The sequence below is a fragment of the Squalius cephalus genome (genome assembly GCF_949319135.1).
Source record: "Squalius cephalus genome assembly, chromosome: 2".
NCBI lineage: Eukaryota > Metazoa > Chordata > Actinopteri > Cypriniformes > Leuciscidae > Squalius > Squalius cephalus.
Genome location: NC_137123.1, coordinates 5,248,328 through 5,261,288, shown reverse-complemented (window position 1 = coordinate 5,261,288; position 12,961 = coordinate 5,248,328).

Genomic DNA, 12,961 nt, shown 5'->3' with positions numbered 1-12,961 from the left:
CATTGTCGCTACAAAGTAAAGGAAGAACCAGGATCATGACAGTACCCCTCCTTCAACGAGCGCCCCCTGGCGCTCCCGAGGAAGGAGACTGTCGAAAAAGGAGAAAATCATCAACCAGCGAAGGGTCCAGGATGTCCCGGCAGATACCCAACTCCTCTCCTCCGGGCCGTACCCCTCCCAGTCCACTAAGAATTGATGTCCACGGCCTCGGCGGCGCATGTCTAAGAGTCGGCGGACCTTGTACACTGGAGACCCTTCGACGCGAATAGAAGGAATAGATGGGCGTGAGGGCGCGCGAATCGACGGTTTAATGCAAGAGACATGGAAAACGGGGTGTACGCGACGAAGATTTGGAGGAAGCGACAGCTTGACTACGACTGGACTAATGACTTTACAAATGCGGAATGGTCCGATGAAGCGAGGGACCAATTTACGAGACTCAGAGTGGAGTGGCAAATTAGATGAAGAAAGCCAAACCCTTTGGCCGCGAACGTAGCGGGGGCTTCTTACGCGACGCTTGTTGGCAGTGGTGCTCATGCGTCTCCTCGAGCGACAAAGAGCTGATCTCACCCTTCTCCAAGTGCGTTTGCAGCGATCGATAAACGCCTGTACGGACGGAACATTAGATTCCGAATCCTGCGAGGAAAATAACGGGGGTTGATAACCCAGGCAGCATAAAAAAGGAGAGAGACCTGTGGCAGACGAGGAAAGCGAGTTGTGTGCGTATTCAGCCCAGGCGAGTTGCTCTGACCACGACGAGGGATTACGATGAGCTAAACTGCGGAGAATGCGGACGACAATTTGATTGGCCCGTTCGGCCTGACCGTTTGTCTGTGGGTGAAACCCGGACGAAAGGCTAGCGGAAGCTCCAATGAGGCGACAGAATTCCCTCCAGAATTGCGAGGCAAACTGTGGTCCCCTATCAGAGACAATGTCGGTGGGCAGACCGTGCAATTTAAAAACGTGATCAACCATGATATGAGCCATCTCCTTAGCGGAGGGGAGCTTTGGGAGCGGAATAAAGTGAGCGGACTCAGAAAAACGATCGACGACCATTAGGATGACCGTGTTCCCCGCGGAAGGAGGGAGACCGGTGATAAAATCGAGTCCAATATGGGACCACGGATGCGAAGGAACCGGTAAAGGGCGAAGTAGACCGGCTGGAGGCGAGTTACCGGACTTAGTCTGGGCACAAACCACACAGGAAGCGATAAAACGTTGCGCATCACGGTCCAAAGTGGGCCACCAAAAGCGTTGGCGGATTGTGGCAAGAGTGCCCCGCACGCCGGGATGGGCAGACAATTTAGAGGAATGTCCCCATTGGAGGACAGCCAAGCGCGCAGTGACAGGAACAAACAGACGATGCTTAGGACAGGCGCGCGGGACAGCGACCCGGGCTAGTGAACGTTTGACCAACCTCTCTATTCCCCAAACCGCCGCGCCTACCACACAGGCAGAGGGAATAATCTCCTCCTGGGTAGTGGTGGGAGTTGATGAATCAAAGAGGTGAGATAGAGCGTCAGGCTTAACATTCTTCGAGCCGGGGTGATACGAGATGGTGAAATTGAAGCGTGTAAAAAACAGAGCCCAGCGAGCCTGACGAGCGTTTAATCTCTTAGCAGAACGAATGTATTCTAAATGTCTGTGATCAGTCCAAACAATGAATGGAACCGGAGCTCCCTCCAACCATTGACGCCACTCCCCCAGTGCCAAACGAATGGCGAATAGTTCGCGGTTACCGACGTCATAATTACGCTCAGCGGGAGAGAGACGATGAGAAAAGTAGGCACAGGGGTGTACCTTCTCATCAGCAGGTGAGCGCTGAGAAAGGACAGCCCCGACCCCCACCTCCGAGGCGTCGACCTCGACGATAAATTGTCTCGAGATGTCCGGAGTGAGTAAAATGGGAGCCGTAGTGAATAGAGTCTTAAGGCGATCGAAGGCGCGTTGAGCGGAATCGGACCACTCGAATTTAGACTTGATAGAGGTCAAGGCGGTGAGAGGAGCGGCCACCTGGCTAAAGTTGCGTATAAAGCGGCGGTAAAAATTTGCGAAACCAAGAAATCGTTGGAGCGCGACACGAGAATCGGGGATGGGCCAATCGGTAACCGCCAAGACCTTGTTAGGATCCATACTGACCCCCTCAGCAGAAATGACCGAACCGAGAAATGAAACAGAGGAGACGTGAAACGAGCACTTCTCTGCTTTAACAAAGAGTCGATTCTCCAGTAAGCGTTGGAGGACTCGTCGAACGTGTTGGACATGCACTTGGAGAGAGGGAGAAAAGATCAGTATGTCGTCGAGATAGACAAAGACGAAAACATTAAGCATGTCCCGGAGGACGTCGTTTACGAGGGCTTGAAACATGGCAGGAGCGTTGACTAGACCAAACTGAAGAACCCGGTATTCAAAGTGACCGAGGGGCGTATTAAAAGCGGTCTTCCACTCGTCACCCTCTTTGATGCGCACGAGATGGTAGGCGTTACAGAGATCGAGTTTAGTAAAAATCTTTGCTCCCTGCAATAATTCAAAGGCAGATGACATCAGTGGTAAGGGATAGCAATTCTTAACAGTGATGTCATTCAGCCCTCGATAGTCTATGTAGGGACGCAAAGAACCGTCCTTCTTTTTAACAGAGAAAAAACCAGTGCCGGCTGGAGACGAGGACGTAACAATAGTACCCGCATTTAAAGATTCAGAGAGATAATTCTCGAGTGCTTCGCGTTTAGGGGCTGACAAGGAATAGAGTCTGCCGCGCGGAGGAGTGGTACCCGGGAGGAGGTCTATGCTACAGTCGTACGGCCGATGAGGAGGGAGAGAGGTTGCCCGGGACCGACTGACAACCTCCCGCAGATCGAGATACTCCTCCGGGACTCCAGACAAATCACCTGGCTCGACCTGTGAGAAAGAGACAGAAGAGACAGGAGGGATGGCAGAGGTTAAACAATCAACATGACAAGATAATTTCCATGATAAAATCGAATTATTAGACCAATTAATAAGGGGATTATGTTTGACCAGCCAGAGGTGTCCTAAAACGACCGGACTAAAAGGGGAAGAGAAAATTAAAAAAGAAATAGTCTCCTTATGGTTCCCCGAGACAGTGAGAGAGAGAGGGATGGTCTTCCTTTGAATCCTAGGAAGTGAACTTCCATCTAAGGCAAACAGGGGGGTGAAGTCTCTTAAGTCTATGAGGGGAATACCTTGTTCTAGAGCCCACGTCTCGTCGAGGAAGTTTCCCTCAGCGCCAGAGTCAATAAGGGCAGCACAAAAGACTGAAGTGTCAGGCCAGTGGATAGAGATAGGAAGAGAGGTTCATGATCCCGATGGAGAGTCCTTGGAGTAAGTGCTCGCCAGTAGCCCTCCGTTCACTGGTGAGCCCTGGCTTTTACTGGACATGTGCTGACGAAATGGTTAGGCGCGGCACAGTACATGCACAGGCGATTAGTAATTCTGCGCTCTCGTTCCCTTGCAGTGATGCGTAGTCCTCCGAGCTGCATCACCTCCGGCTCCGGACCAGCAGAGGGCGAAGTAGTGACGTCAGGCGGAGCAGATAGCAGAGACGATTCCCGGCGGCGCGCCCGGTGGCGTAATTCAAAGCGCTTCTCTATACGGATCGCCAGGTTGATAAGGGAGTCGAGACGAGCAGGCACTTCCCGAGCGAAGATCTTGTCCTTGAGTTCCGGACAGAGTCCCTCCAGGAAGCGGGCCACCAAAGCTGGCTCATTCCAGCCACTAGTGGTAGCTAGAGTGCGGAATTCGATTGAGAAGTCCGCTGCAGAGTGCCTTCCCTGGCGAAGAATGGAAAGTAATCGTGAAGCCTCCTCTCCATAAGCCGAGCGATCGAAAACTCAGATCATTTCAGCCTTAAACTGGGAAAAATTAAACACACAGTCCGCGTCGACCTCCCAGTTAGCAGCTCCCCATTCACGGGCTCGTCCGGCAAGGAGTGAAATGACAAAGGCGACTCGAGCATGATCAGTAGCGTAGGTCGAGGGCTGCAGAGAGAAGACAACTTCACATTGCGTCAGGAAGGCGCGACATTGAGTAGGCTCACCGGAGTAACACGGAGGGTTGTTTATCCGCGGTTCAGGCATCTCACGGTGATCCTGGGTAACGGGTGCTTCAGGACGCAGATGATGTAAACGAGTGGAGAGGTCCGATCAGTGGCGTAGGCAGAAATTGTATTTTGGGCGGGCCAGTGAAAAAGTGAGTGGGCCAATAGTTTTTCCTAGAAAAAAAATTACTTAAATAATAATTAAACCTTAGAGAGTAGAAAAAAGAATAGATAAACTGCAAAAACAGTTACACCTTTATTTTGCAATATTGGGCAAAGGCAATAACAAAACACTGTCTAATAATCATCATGTTCAACCATCAGAGCCCAATAAAGGCTGGTCAAACCACCAGCATAGACAATAACCTGTCTATTTTATTCAGGCTAGACAGCAGTGCAAAGACAGTTCACCCGAAAATAAAGTAGGCTAAAAGTAAAAGAAATTCAAATAATGAAAACTATCAGCAGAGCACGGTTTGAAATGAATAACAACACACTCCCCAATTTCTGTTAAATCAACCATATACAATGCAGCCTGGTGGAAATTAAGCTTTTGTGCCAAAAAAAATGCAACTAATTTAAACTAAACAATGTACAGTAGGCTAGCCTATAAGGCATTCAGCTATACAGTACACAACACACCAGTAACTTAAGACGAGACAGGTGAATAGGGTAACATTTTAAAATAATAGATATTACCATAAAACTTCCTCAGTTATTCTGGAGAATGACAAACAACAAATTTTGAGAAAACAGCATTTAAAGATTTGTAATGTAAAAAATCATACTTTTTAGCAGAAACAACTATTTACAGACACAATATCTTATCAAATCACCAGCAACAACAATACAAACCACCTAAAACACATCAAAACTTATAACACAGCATTTATGGCCAACAACTGAACAGAACCCCAGTCAAAAACAGTCAAAAACACACATCAAAATGTCAGAGCACGTCACGTGATGCATCTGAACGAATCACATTGTCAGAAATTGACATCAGCCAATGAGATTTCGCTTTAAATGCCCCATTGTACTTTCACGATTGGTTGCTGATTAAAGGAAATTACCATATTTGGATCCGACAGCATTGTGTACAGGAGAAAGTAGAGAGCTTTTCAACGGTGTTTGTGTTATGACAGGTGCAGACAGCGATCGCGGAGCAGCATATTGATTAAAAACGCCAACTTTTGTTGAATTTAGGAGAAATATACAGACGCAAATAGACAAAATGTAGTAAAATAAAGACCTAAATGTGTATTTTGGATTTTTTTTTCACCACAAGTCTGAAATAAGGCATTGAAGAAGACAAATAGCCCAAAATCTTAAAATTGACCAGTGAAAAAAAACCCCGATGTTTTTGCCGTGTCTCGCCTTAAATCACTTCACGGGCAAAAATTAAGGAAATTAGTTAAACAACTGGCCTACCTTTGTTGTTTTCATTCTACAAAACAAGATGCAAGTGCCTGGGTTTAGTATTAAAAACAGAAATGATCTCATCATAGTCCAAAGAGTCACAGAGTTATTTTTCAAAGAACTAAAGGCCGCCAGAGCCCGCCGCCTAGAGAGTCTGCCTGTCGGACTCGGAACCCCTAGCAACCATAGCAACCAATTACGTTCCGGAGGGAGGCTTTCACGCATTTTATTCGGAAACAGAATTAAACACACACACCAGTCAACAATAAATCAGGTTTATATTAATATATTTTCTTAAATACATTTGAATAATAAAAATAAACAAAAAATGTATTTTGATCAAACTTGCCTGGGCGGGCCAGTGAGTTATGTGGGCGGGCCAGTGCCGCCCTGGCCCATTACTGGCTACGCACCTGGGTCCGATACCTGAGAAGACAGGGACTCGACAGCCTGTCTTGCGGCAGAGAGCTCCTCCTGATGTCGGCCCAGCATCGCACCCTGGAGTTCAACAGCTGCCTGAAAGGGGTTGCTGCTCGCTGGGTCCATTTGGCCAGATTATTCTGTAATGTGTGGAGAGAAAGATGACCCAAGAGCGATATGCAGCAATACAGTCTTTAATAAACAGAATCAGTAGTCCAGAGGTAAGAACAGAAATCTTCAGAATATAATAATTTACAACGAAAATCTTCCAGTTAAACAGTTGCCGGGAACTAAACGTAATTCCTCCGTCAAGGCAGCGGAGCGTCTCTGGTAGTCGAGGGTACCGTAAGAATGCCAGCCAACTCCGGGACCTCCAGGTGATCAGAAAGCAACGAGCACAGTCACAGGTACTCTGTAACAAGCCTAGCTTAGTAGCAATTCACAGTGGTAGGACAATCCCCTTACGTGCACAGGACAGGACAGGACGAGACAAGACAGGAGAGGGTACATCGCAGGGAATTCGTACGCATATCTTCTGAAATAATCTGGCAAAGAGACAGGGGAAAACAGGGCTAGAAGAAGTAGAGATAATTAGGGAAAGCGATAACTGGTGTGGAACTGATGATGAGGATAACAAGTAATGAATGGGAACACCTGGGGATGAGAGCGATGTGTGTGCGTACTGACCGATGAAGTAATCAGGGGTGTGTGTGCGTACATATGAGTGTGTGTGTGTGCAAATGTGTGTGACCAGAGGGGGGAGACAAAGTAAAGGAAGAACCAGGATCATGACAGCTTCCCTATGGTATCACCCAATTCATGGTATCATTTGGAAGCTTAGAACCTGAACTTTACAAAGAATACCATCACTTTTGTTTTTATGATACATATTATAAATATTAGCTTAAATATGCATTGGTCCCAGACCAAAATTTCCGCTTTATGATTGCGAAGAAATATTTCTACGAATATTTATTTTTTATATATTTCAAAAAACAGTCAAGTCATATATCACAAGAAAGCTCTCATTCTAAGGAATTTGCCGGTGTAGTTTATTACATTGTGAGAAAATAATAGATTGAATGATCTTCAAAAGAATCGCGAAATAGGATCAAACTGAGATAACAGTGAAAAGTATCACATTCCAGCTCCAATTATGGCTTCAGTCAGCCACAAACAGCCACAATCTATATCACCTTTTAGCTTAGGATGTTATCTTTCAAATGAGACCATTTTCACGTTTCTGTGAGCTTTCGTTGATAATAAAAACCTTTTCGAATGAACTGAGAGGAAACGCGCTCTGAGCGCAGACACTGAATCTCCAAGCCATCTATACAGCGTGCTAGCCTTTTCTAAGATCAAGTATTTGTTATACAGATCTAACCGGATCTAAGCTCGCCTCACTGTAGGATTGAGTGCGAATCAAACACAAATGAATCTTCCAGGTGATTTGTTCAAACATAATTCCACACAGAACTCAACATTCCAGACCCCAAATCAGCAATCCAGAGCCATAAAATCAGGCTCCAGCCAGTCTCCGCTAACCAACGAAAACCCCTAGCTAAGAACTTTATGGCCATGCAAGCTTCAAAGAGTTGAGCCCAACTAAAGGAAGAACGTTGTCACCGTTTTATAGGTTTGGAAAGGCTGATTGGTTCAGAGATGGCACAGCTTGGTGCTCGATCAAGATAACAGAAGAAGCTGCTCGAGCCAACGACAGATATATGAAACTAGTGGTTCTCAACGGGGGCGTTCAGAGAACAACGGGGGGCGTTGGAAGCAAGATTTTTGAAAGGGGGGCGTTCAGGTGTTAATGGGGGGCGTTCACGAGTTTAAATATGTAACGCATATTTTAGTTCATTTACTTTTATTCATTTTAAGCATTTAGTAATTTAGTTGTAATAAACACTTTAAGTGGGCTATTTAAAAAGTGTTAGGACTATGTTTTTGTTAAATTATGTTGTAAAACATATGCGCAGAGTGTGATATCATATTGTGTGTGAAAGAATACGTCAGCAGCGCTAAAAAAAAAACAAAAAAAAACATTCGTCCGCAGCCGCTCTACTCTTGACCGCAGTGTTGTAGGTAGGCACTAGGCAGGTTTTTTTGTGTTCATTTCTATTGCATTACGATTGAAAGCAGTATCAATAATGTCAAATATATGATGTGCAGTCAAGTTCGTGTACGTGTTTGCTGTGAGAGTTCTCACCACGCGCGCTTGTTGTGATTCGCGGAGTTTTGACGAGTTGTATTTTGACGACGATATTATTTCTTATACAAAAGTTTAGAATGCCTAACATTCTAAAATCTTCCAGTTTAAAGCGACATGTAGCCTATCGTTACTCTTGCAACGACTCTATTATTTTTCCAGTCATAGACCAGCGCTCAAGCACTGACTAGAATCCAGCGCTGACACGAATCAGCATTCACGTGCTCAAAAATGCGTTTCGCGCTGACAACAATCCGGTGGTGCCTAGAATCACGCAGCGGAGGAATGGAAAGTTGACAAGCCATTAAAAATTATTGACTTATTTATATTTTATTTTTTTTAAATGTATATATTTATTTTCAATAAATCATGTTCCCATTCACTCTGGCGACGAATTTTAAAATTAATTAAACTATATTCCATTTATAAGGTAAAACTTTTACATTTTTAGGCATTAACTAATTCCAATGCCTAATGCCAAAATGTAATTTACTGGTTAATCATTATTGTTAACTCGCAAGACAGTAAGGAGAAAATGACAATTTGATGGATAATTTAAATATATTCTGCAATCACATTTTGGTAATGTATTCATTCCGCCATCACATCTGAGCGCGAAATGCTGCTTGGGTAGTTTCAAGATAAAAATAATTAATAATACAATAATAATTTAATTGTTCATATGTGTTTAATCTTGTTAGAAGGTTTTTTTTTTACTGATTATGAACACAAATTAATCACGACAAACCAAATTAATTGTAATTGTATTACCATTGATGAAAACAAGTTGATACCAAGGTATTTTAGGCCTACAATTCTAACATAATTTTTCATGAAAAATCATGATTGTATTTATTTATTTTTCGAAAGTAAGGTTAATGTAAGCAGCTTCTTGCAGTACTCTCCTAAATGCGTAATAAAACCTAAGTGCAAACATTACCGCTTTAATGACCATCCTTTATTTTTCAGTGCATTTGTTTTACAATATATGGGATTAATATTATAACTATTATTATGTAGTAGTGTAATGTAGACACAACTAAAAGAGGTTTGAATTTTTTCTTTGTTTAATTTGCACACTGAATATGGGTTGGCACTTTAATTTTGAACTCTCAAAGTGCACCAGATTTATTGAATTTAACATTAAAATGCAAAAAAAATTCTTACGGGGGGCATGCCCCCGAACCCCCCTAGAAGGCCCGAAGTCCACTCACCACAGATTTACCAAAAATCCTGTGAGAAACACTGGTATTGCTATGCCAGTGCAGTTTATAGCTTGTTTTTTTTTCTTTCTAATGAATCACTGTGGAGTATAGTTCTATTGTATTAATAAAAGACAATTTTGCACTTATTTCATCTGTTAACTCTCACTCGTACCAGGGCGCTCATTAGTTTACGGGTGGGGGGGAGTTCAGAGATTTTGATATTGGATAGGGGGTGCTGGCCCAAAAAAGGTTGAGAACCACTGTACTAAACAGACCCCCTTTTTCTGAAGGACCTCTGAATGACCCAGGGTGTAAAATCTTTTCAAACCACAGAACTGAGATTTTACCTATAACAATACATAAAATCATCCCAGAACAATTTTCGATGGACTTATAATCAAACATCATGCAACTACATAATTCTATGTTGTTTCTACAATATATGTGTGTATATATAATATGCTTAGATGCCATATAATTCATGTAATTGTTATAACTATTAGGTGTGTGAATGAAAGTGTGTCGTGCTTCCTGTCAGCATGATCGTATGTTCTTAAAGGTCCCGTTCTGCGTGATCCCATGTTTCAAACTTTAGTTAGTGTGTAATGTTGCTGTTAGAGCATAAATAATATCTGTAAAATTATAAAGCTCAAAGTTCAATGCCAAGCGAGATATTTTATTTAACAGAAGTTGACTACAAAAAACGGCTCGATTGGACTACACCCCTCTACTTCCTGCTTTAGTGATGTCACTAGAACCGTTTCTTGACTAACCTCCGCCCACAGGAATGCTCCCTCAACTCTACTGGCTACTTGCGCACTTCTTATAACTTAGGCTACTGTGTTTACTCAGCTCTTACGGTGATTTTCTGAAGTAAAACTGACGCTTCATCTTTTGTGTGATGTACAATAAACTTTATTAAACTCATCAGTACATGTTTGATCATCATTCAGACAGCAGACTTGTAGGCTATTAATAAATAATGGATACATAGCCTACAAGCAGATGACAAATACGTTATAATAACCGTAATTAAACTACTAAACCATACCTGTTTCATCTCTATACAGCCTTCTGACTCTGTAGGCATTATTGTCCGACTCGAAATGAACGCCGTTACTGAGAGTTTCTGATATTATCATCATTCCGTGAGCTGAATTTTTCCTGACAGACTAAGCGCGAGCTCATGAAGCTCCGCCCCCTGTGTCGTCCAGCAGCAGCTCATTTGCATTTAAAGGGCACACACTGAAACAGCTCGTTTTTCTGAGCCCCAAAAAATGTCAATTTAAACATGCTGTAAAAAATGATCTGTTGGGTATTTTGAGCTCAAACTTCACATACACACTCTGGGGACATCAGAGACTTATTTTACATCTTGTGAAAAGGGGCATATAACGGGACCTTTAAAGGGGGGGTGAAATGCTATTTCATGCATACTGAGTTTTTTACACTGTTAAAGAGTTGGATTCCCATGCTAAACATGGACAAAGTTTCAAAAATTTAATTGTACGTTTGAAGGAGTATTTCTGTGCCAAAAATGGTCCTTCCGGTTTGTCACAAGTTTCGGAAAGTTTTTTTCGAGTATGGGTATGTGTGACGTCAGATGTAACAGAATTTCCTTATATGGGTCCTAAGGGCACTTCTCCGGTAAGATCGCGGGCGCGAGCGCACTCTTAGACCAGAGAGAGAGAGCGAAAGCAGTTCGCCATTAAAGCGCCCTGCCCGGCTTTTGGGAAGCCAATGTCACCTAAGAAGTGGGTTTTTGGTTGCCAGTGCAAGACAACCCTGCACAGATTCCCAAAGAACCCAGCGTTAAGGAACCCGTGGATGGAGTTTGTTTTTCCTGAGCATAAACGGAGGTGTAGACTGTTTGTTCCCTGCATTTCGACGATGATTGTTTTATAAACAAAGCCCAGATCGACGGATTTGCAGATCGTCTAATGCTTAAGGATCGGGCAGTCACAATGATAAAGGTTCGGTGAGTAAAACTGCTTCTATTGTCTCTGTGTGTTGTTACTAGCTCGGCGCGTTAGCACAGCTTTAGCTTCGCCCACAGGGCCCGCCTCCAGCCGCTCGTTTTTTTCCGGAAAGACTCGGTACAGCCTATCTTCCTGTTAAAAATATAATAAAACTAATGACTTTTTGTAGATATGAAGGATGCAATACTACTCTATAGGTACTCAAGATTAACAGGAGATTGAGTGAAAATGAGCATTTCACCCCCCCTTTAATTCAAAAGATGGCTGGATTGAAATCTGTGTAAAATGTTTCGTATTCTTATAATAGTAATAATGTCTAAACTGTGGCCTCTTTTCTCTCTGCTAGCAAGGAGATCACAGATAACGCATGATTTACGATAAGAAGTGAATAGAGCCACCTCCTAAATTAAGCCATTGTCTAATTGGTCAGATCTCTCTTAGGAGGTTGGACAAACATTTTGAGTTTAAAATCTTAGACCCGAACAAAGCTTTGAGCAGAAGAGAAAATGAAAAAGTAGATTCGAAAACCATCATGGAGAAGCCATGACAGACTAATAACCATGTAGATGCGCAGAGATAAAAGAACCCAAATCAAGATCAGAAGAACGGGTTCAGCAGCTTCATTCAAGCCATCACCTACTCTCGTCTCAATTTCCTTTCTTTTCTTAGTTTCCTTTCTTTTCCGTTGTGAGTCTCGGTTCTAAGTCAAGTTTTGCGGCAAGATTTCGGTCCACGATTCTTCTGCAAAGCCAGCTTCAACAAAGACTTTCATTCATCCGCCAGCACCACGTGATTGGCCGCCCCAGACCCAGGCACTCGGGAAACCCCTTTTATGCAGACAAAGGGAATCCCAAAAGCAAAGACACGCAAGTAGCCTCCAGACTCTTAAACTGAACTGGTATATTTGATATAGATTTAATAACCCACCTAAGAAACGAAGGGTTAAATTAATGCTTGATGGTTCGTTCAGGTTATGTCTTATAAGTGCAAGAAACTTGGGATTTCATCATCTCACTCTTAAAACTCATTCTTTCCTCACTCTCTCTTTCTTTCTGCAACTCGTATGAATGTGTGTGCGTGCGTGTGTTTGTGTTAGATAGTATTTTTATGTGTTAGAATAATCAATAAAGTCTTGCTTGTATTTTAAAGAAAAGTGTTACTTGTGTTATGTGCTTACGAATTTAATGTCTTAAACTTCTGATCTAAGTTACCTTGCTAACTATAGTGTTTCACTATAGTTTGGATATTTATACCTGTTGCAGAGCTGATAGTTACAGCCAGTTCAAATGAACCGCGAACGAGTCATTTGCTCGGTTGTAATAAGTGATTCTTTCGAATTCCCTATAAATTAATTAATAATTCCTTTGAGCTAAATTGACAAATCACTACAAATACAAATATATTACACTCGCCTCACACATCAGGTGTATGAGGCGCCGGACTGGACAAAAGCGAAGCAAACTGCGCGAGTGAGCAACAGTGCGAGAGAGACCGAGTGTGTCCGAGCATTAGTTGGCTAATTGGTACATACATAGAAATATATAATTATTATATAAGAGGCATGGACATTCGATTAATTGACAACAATATAAATTTATCAGTTTACCAGTTATCTCCCAAGGCCTCCCCAGTGTGATAATAAAATTGTTTTTTAATAAATATAATGCACAAT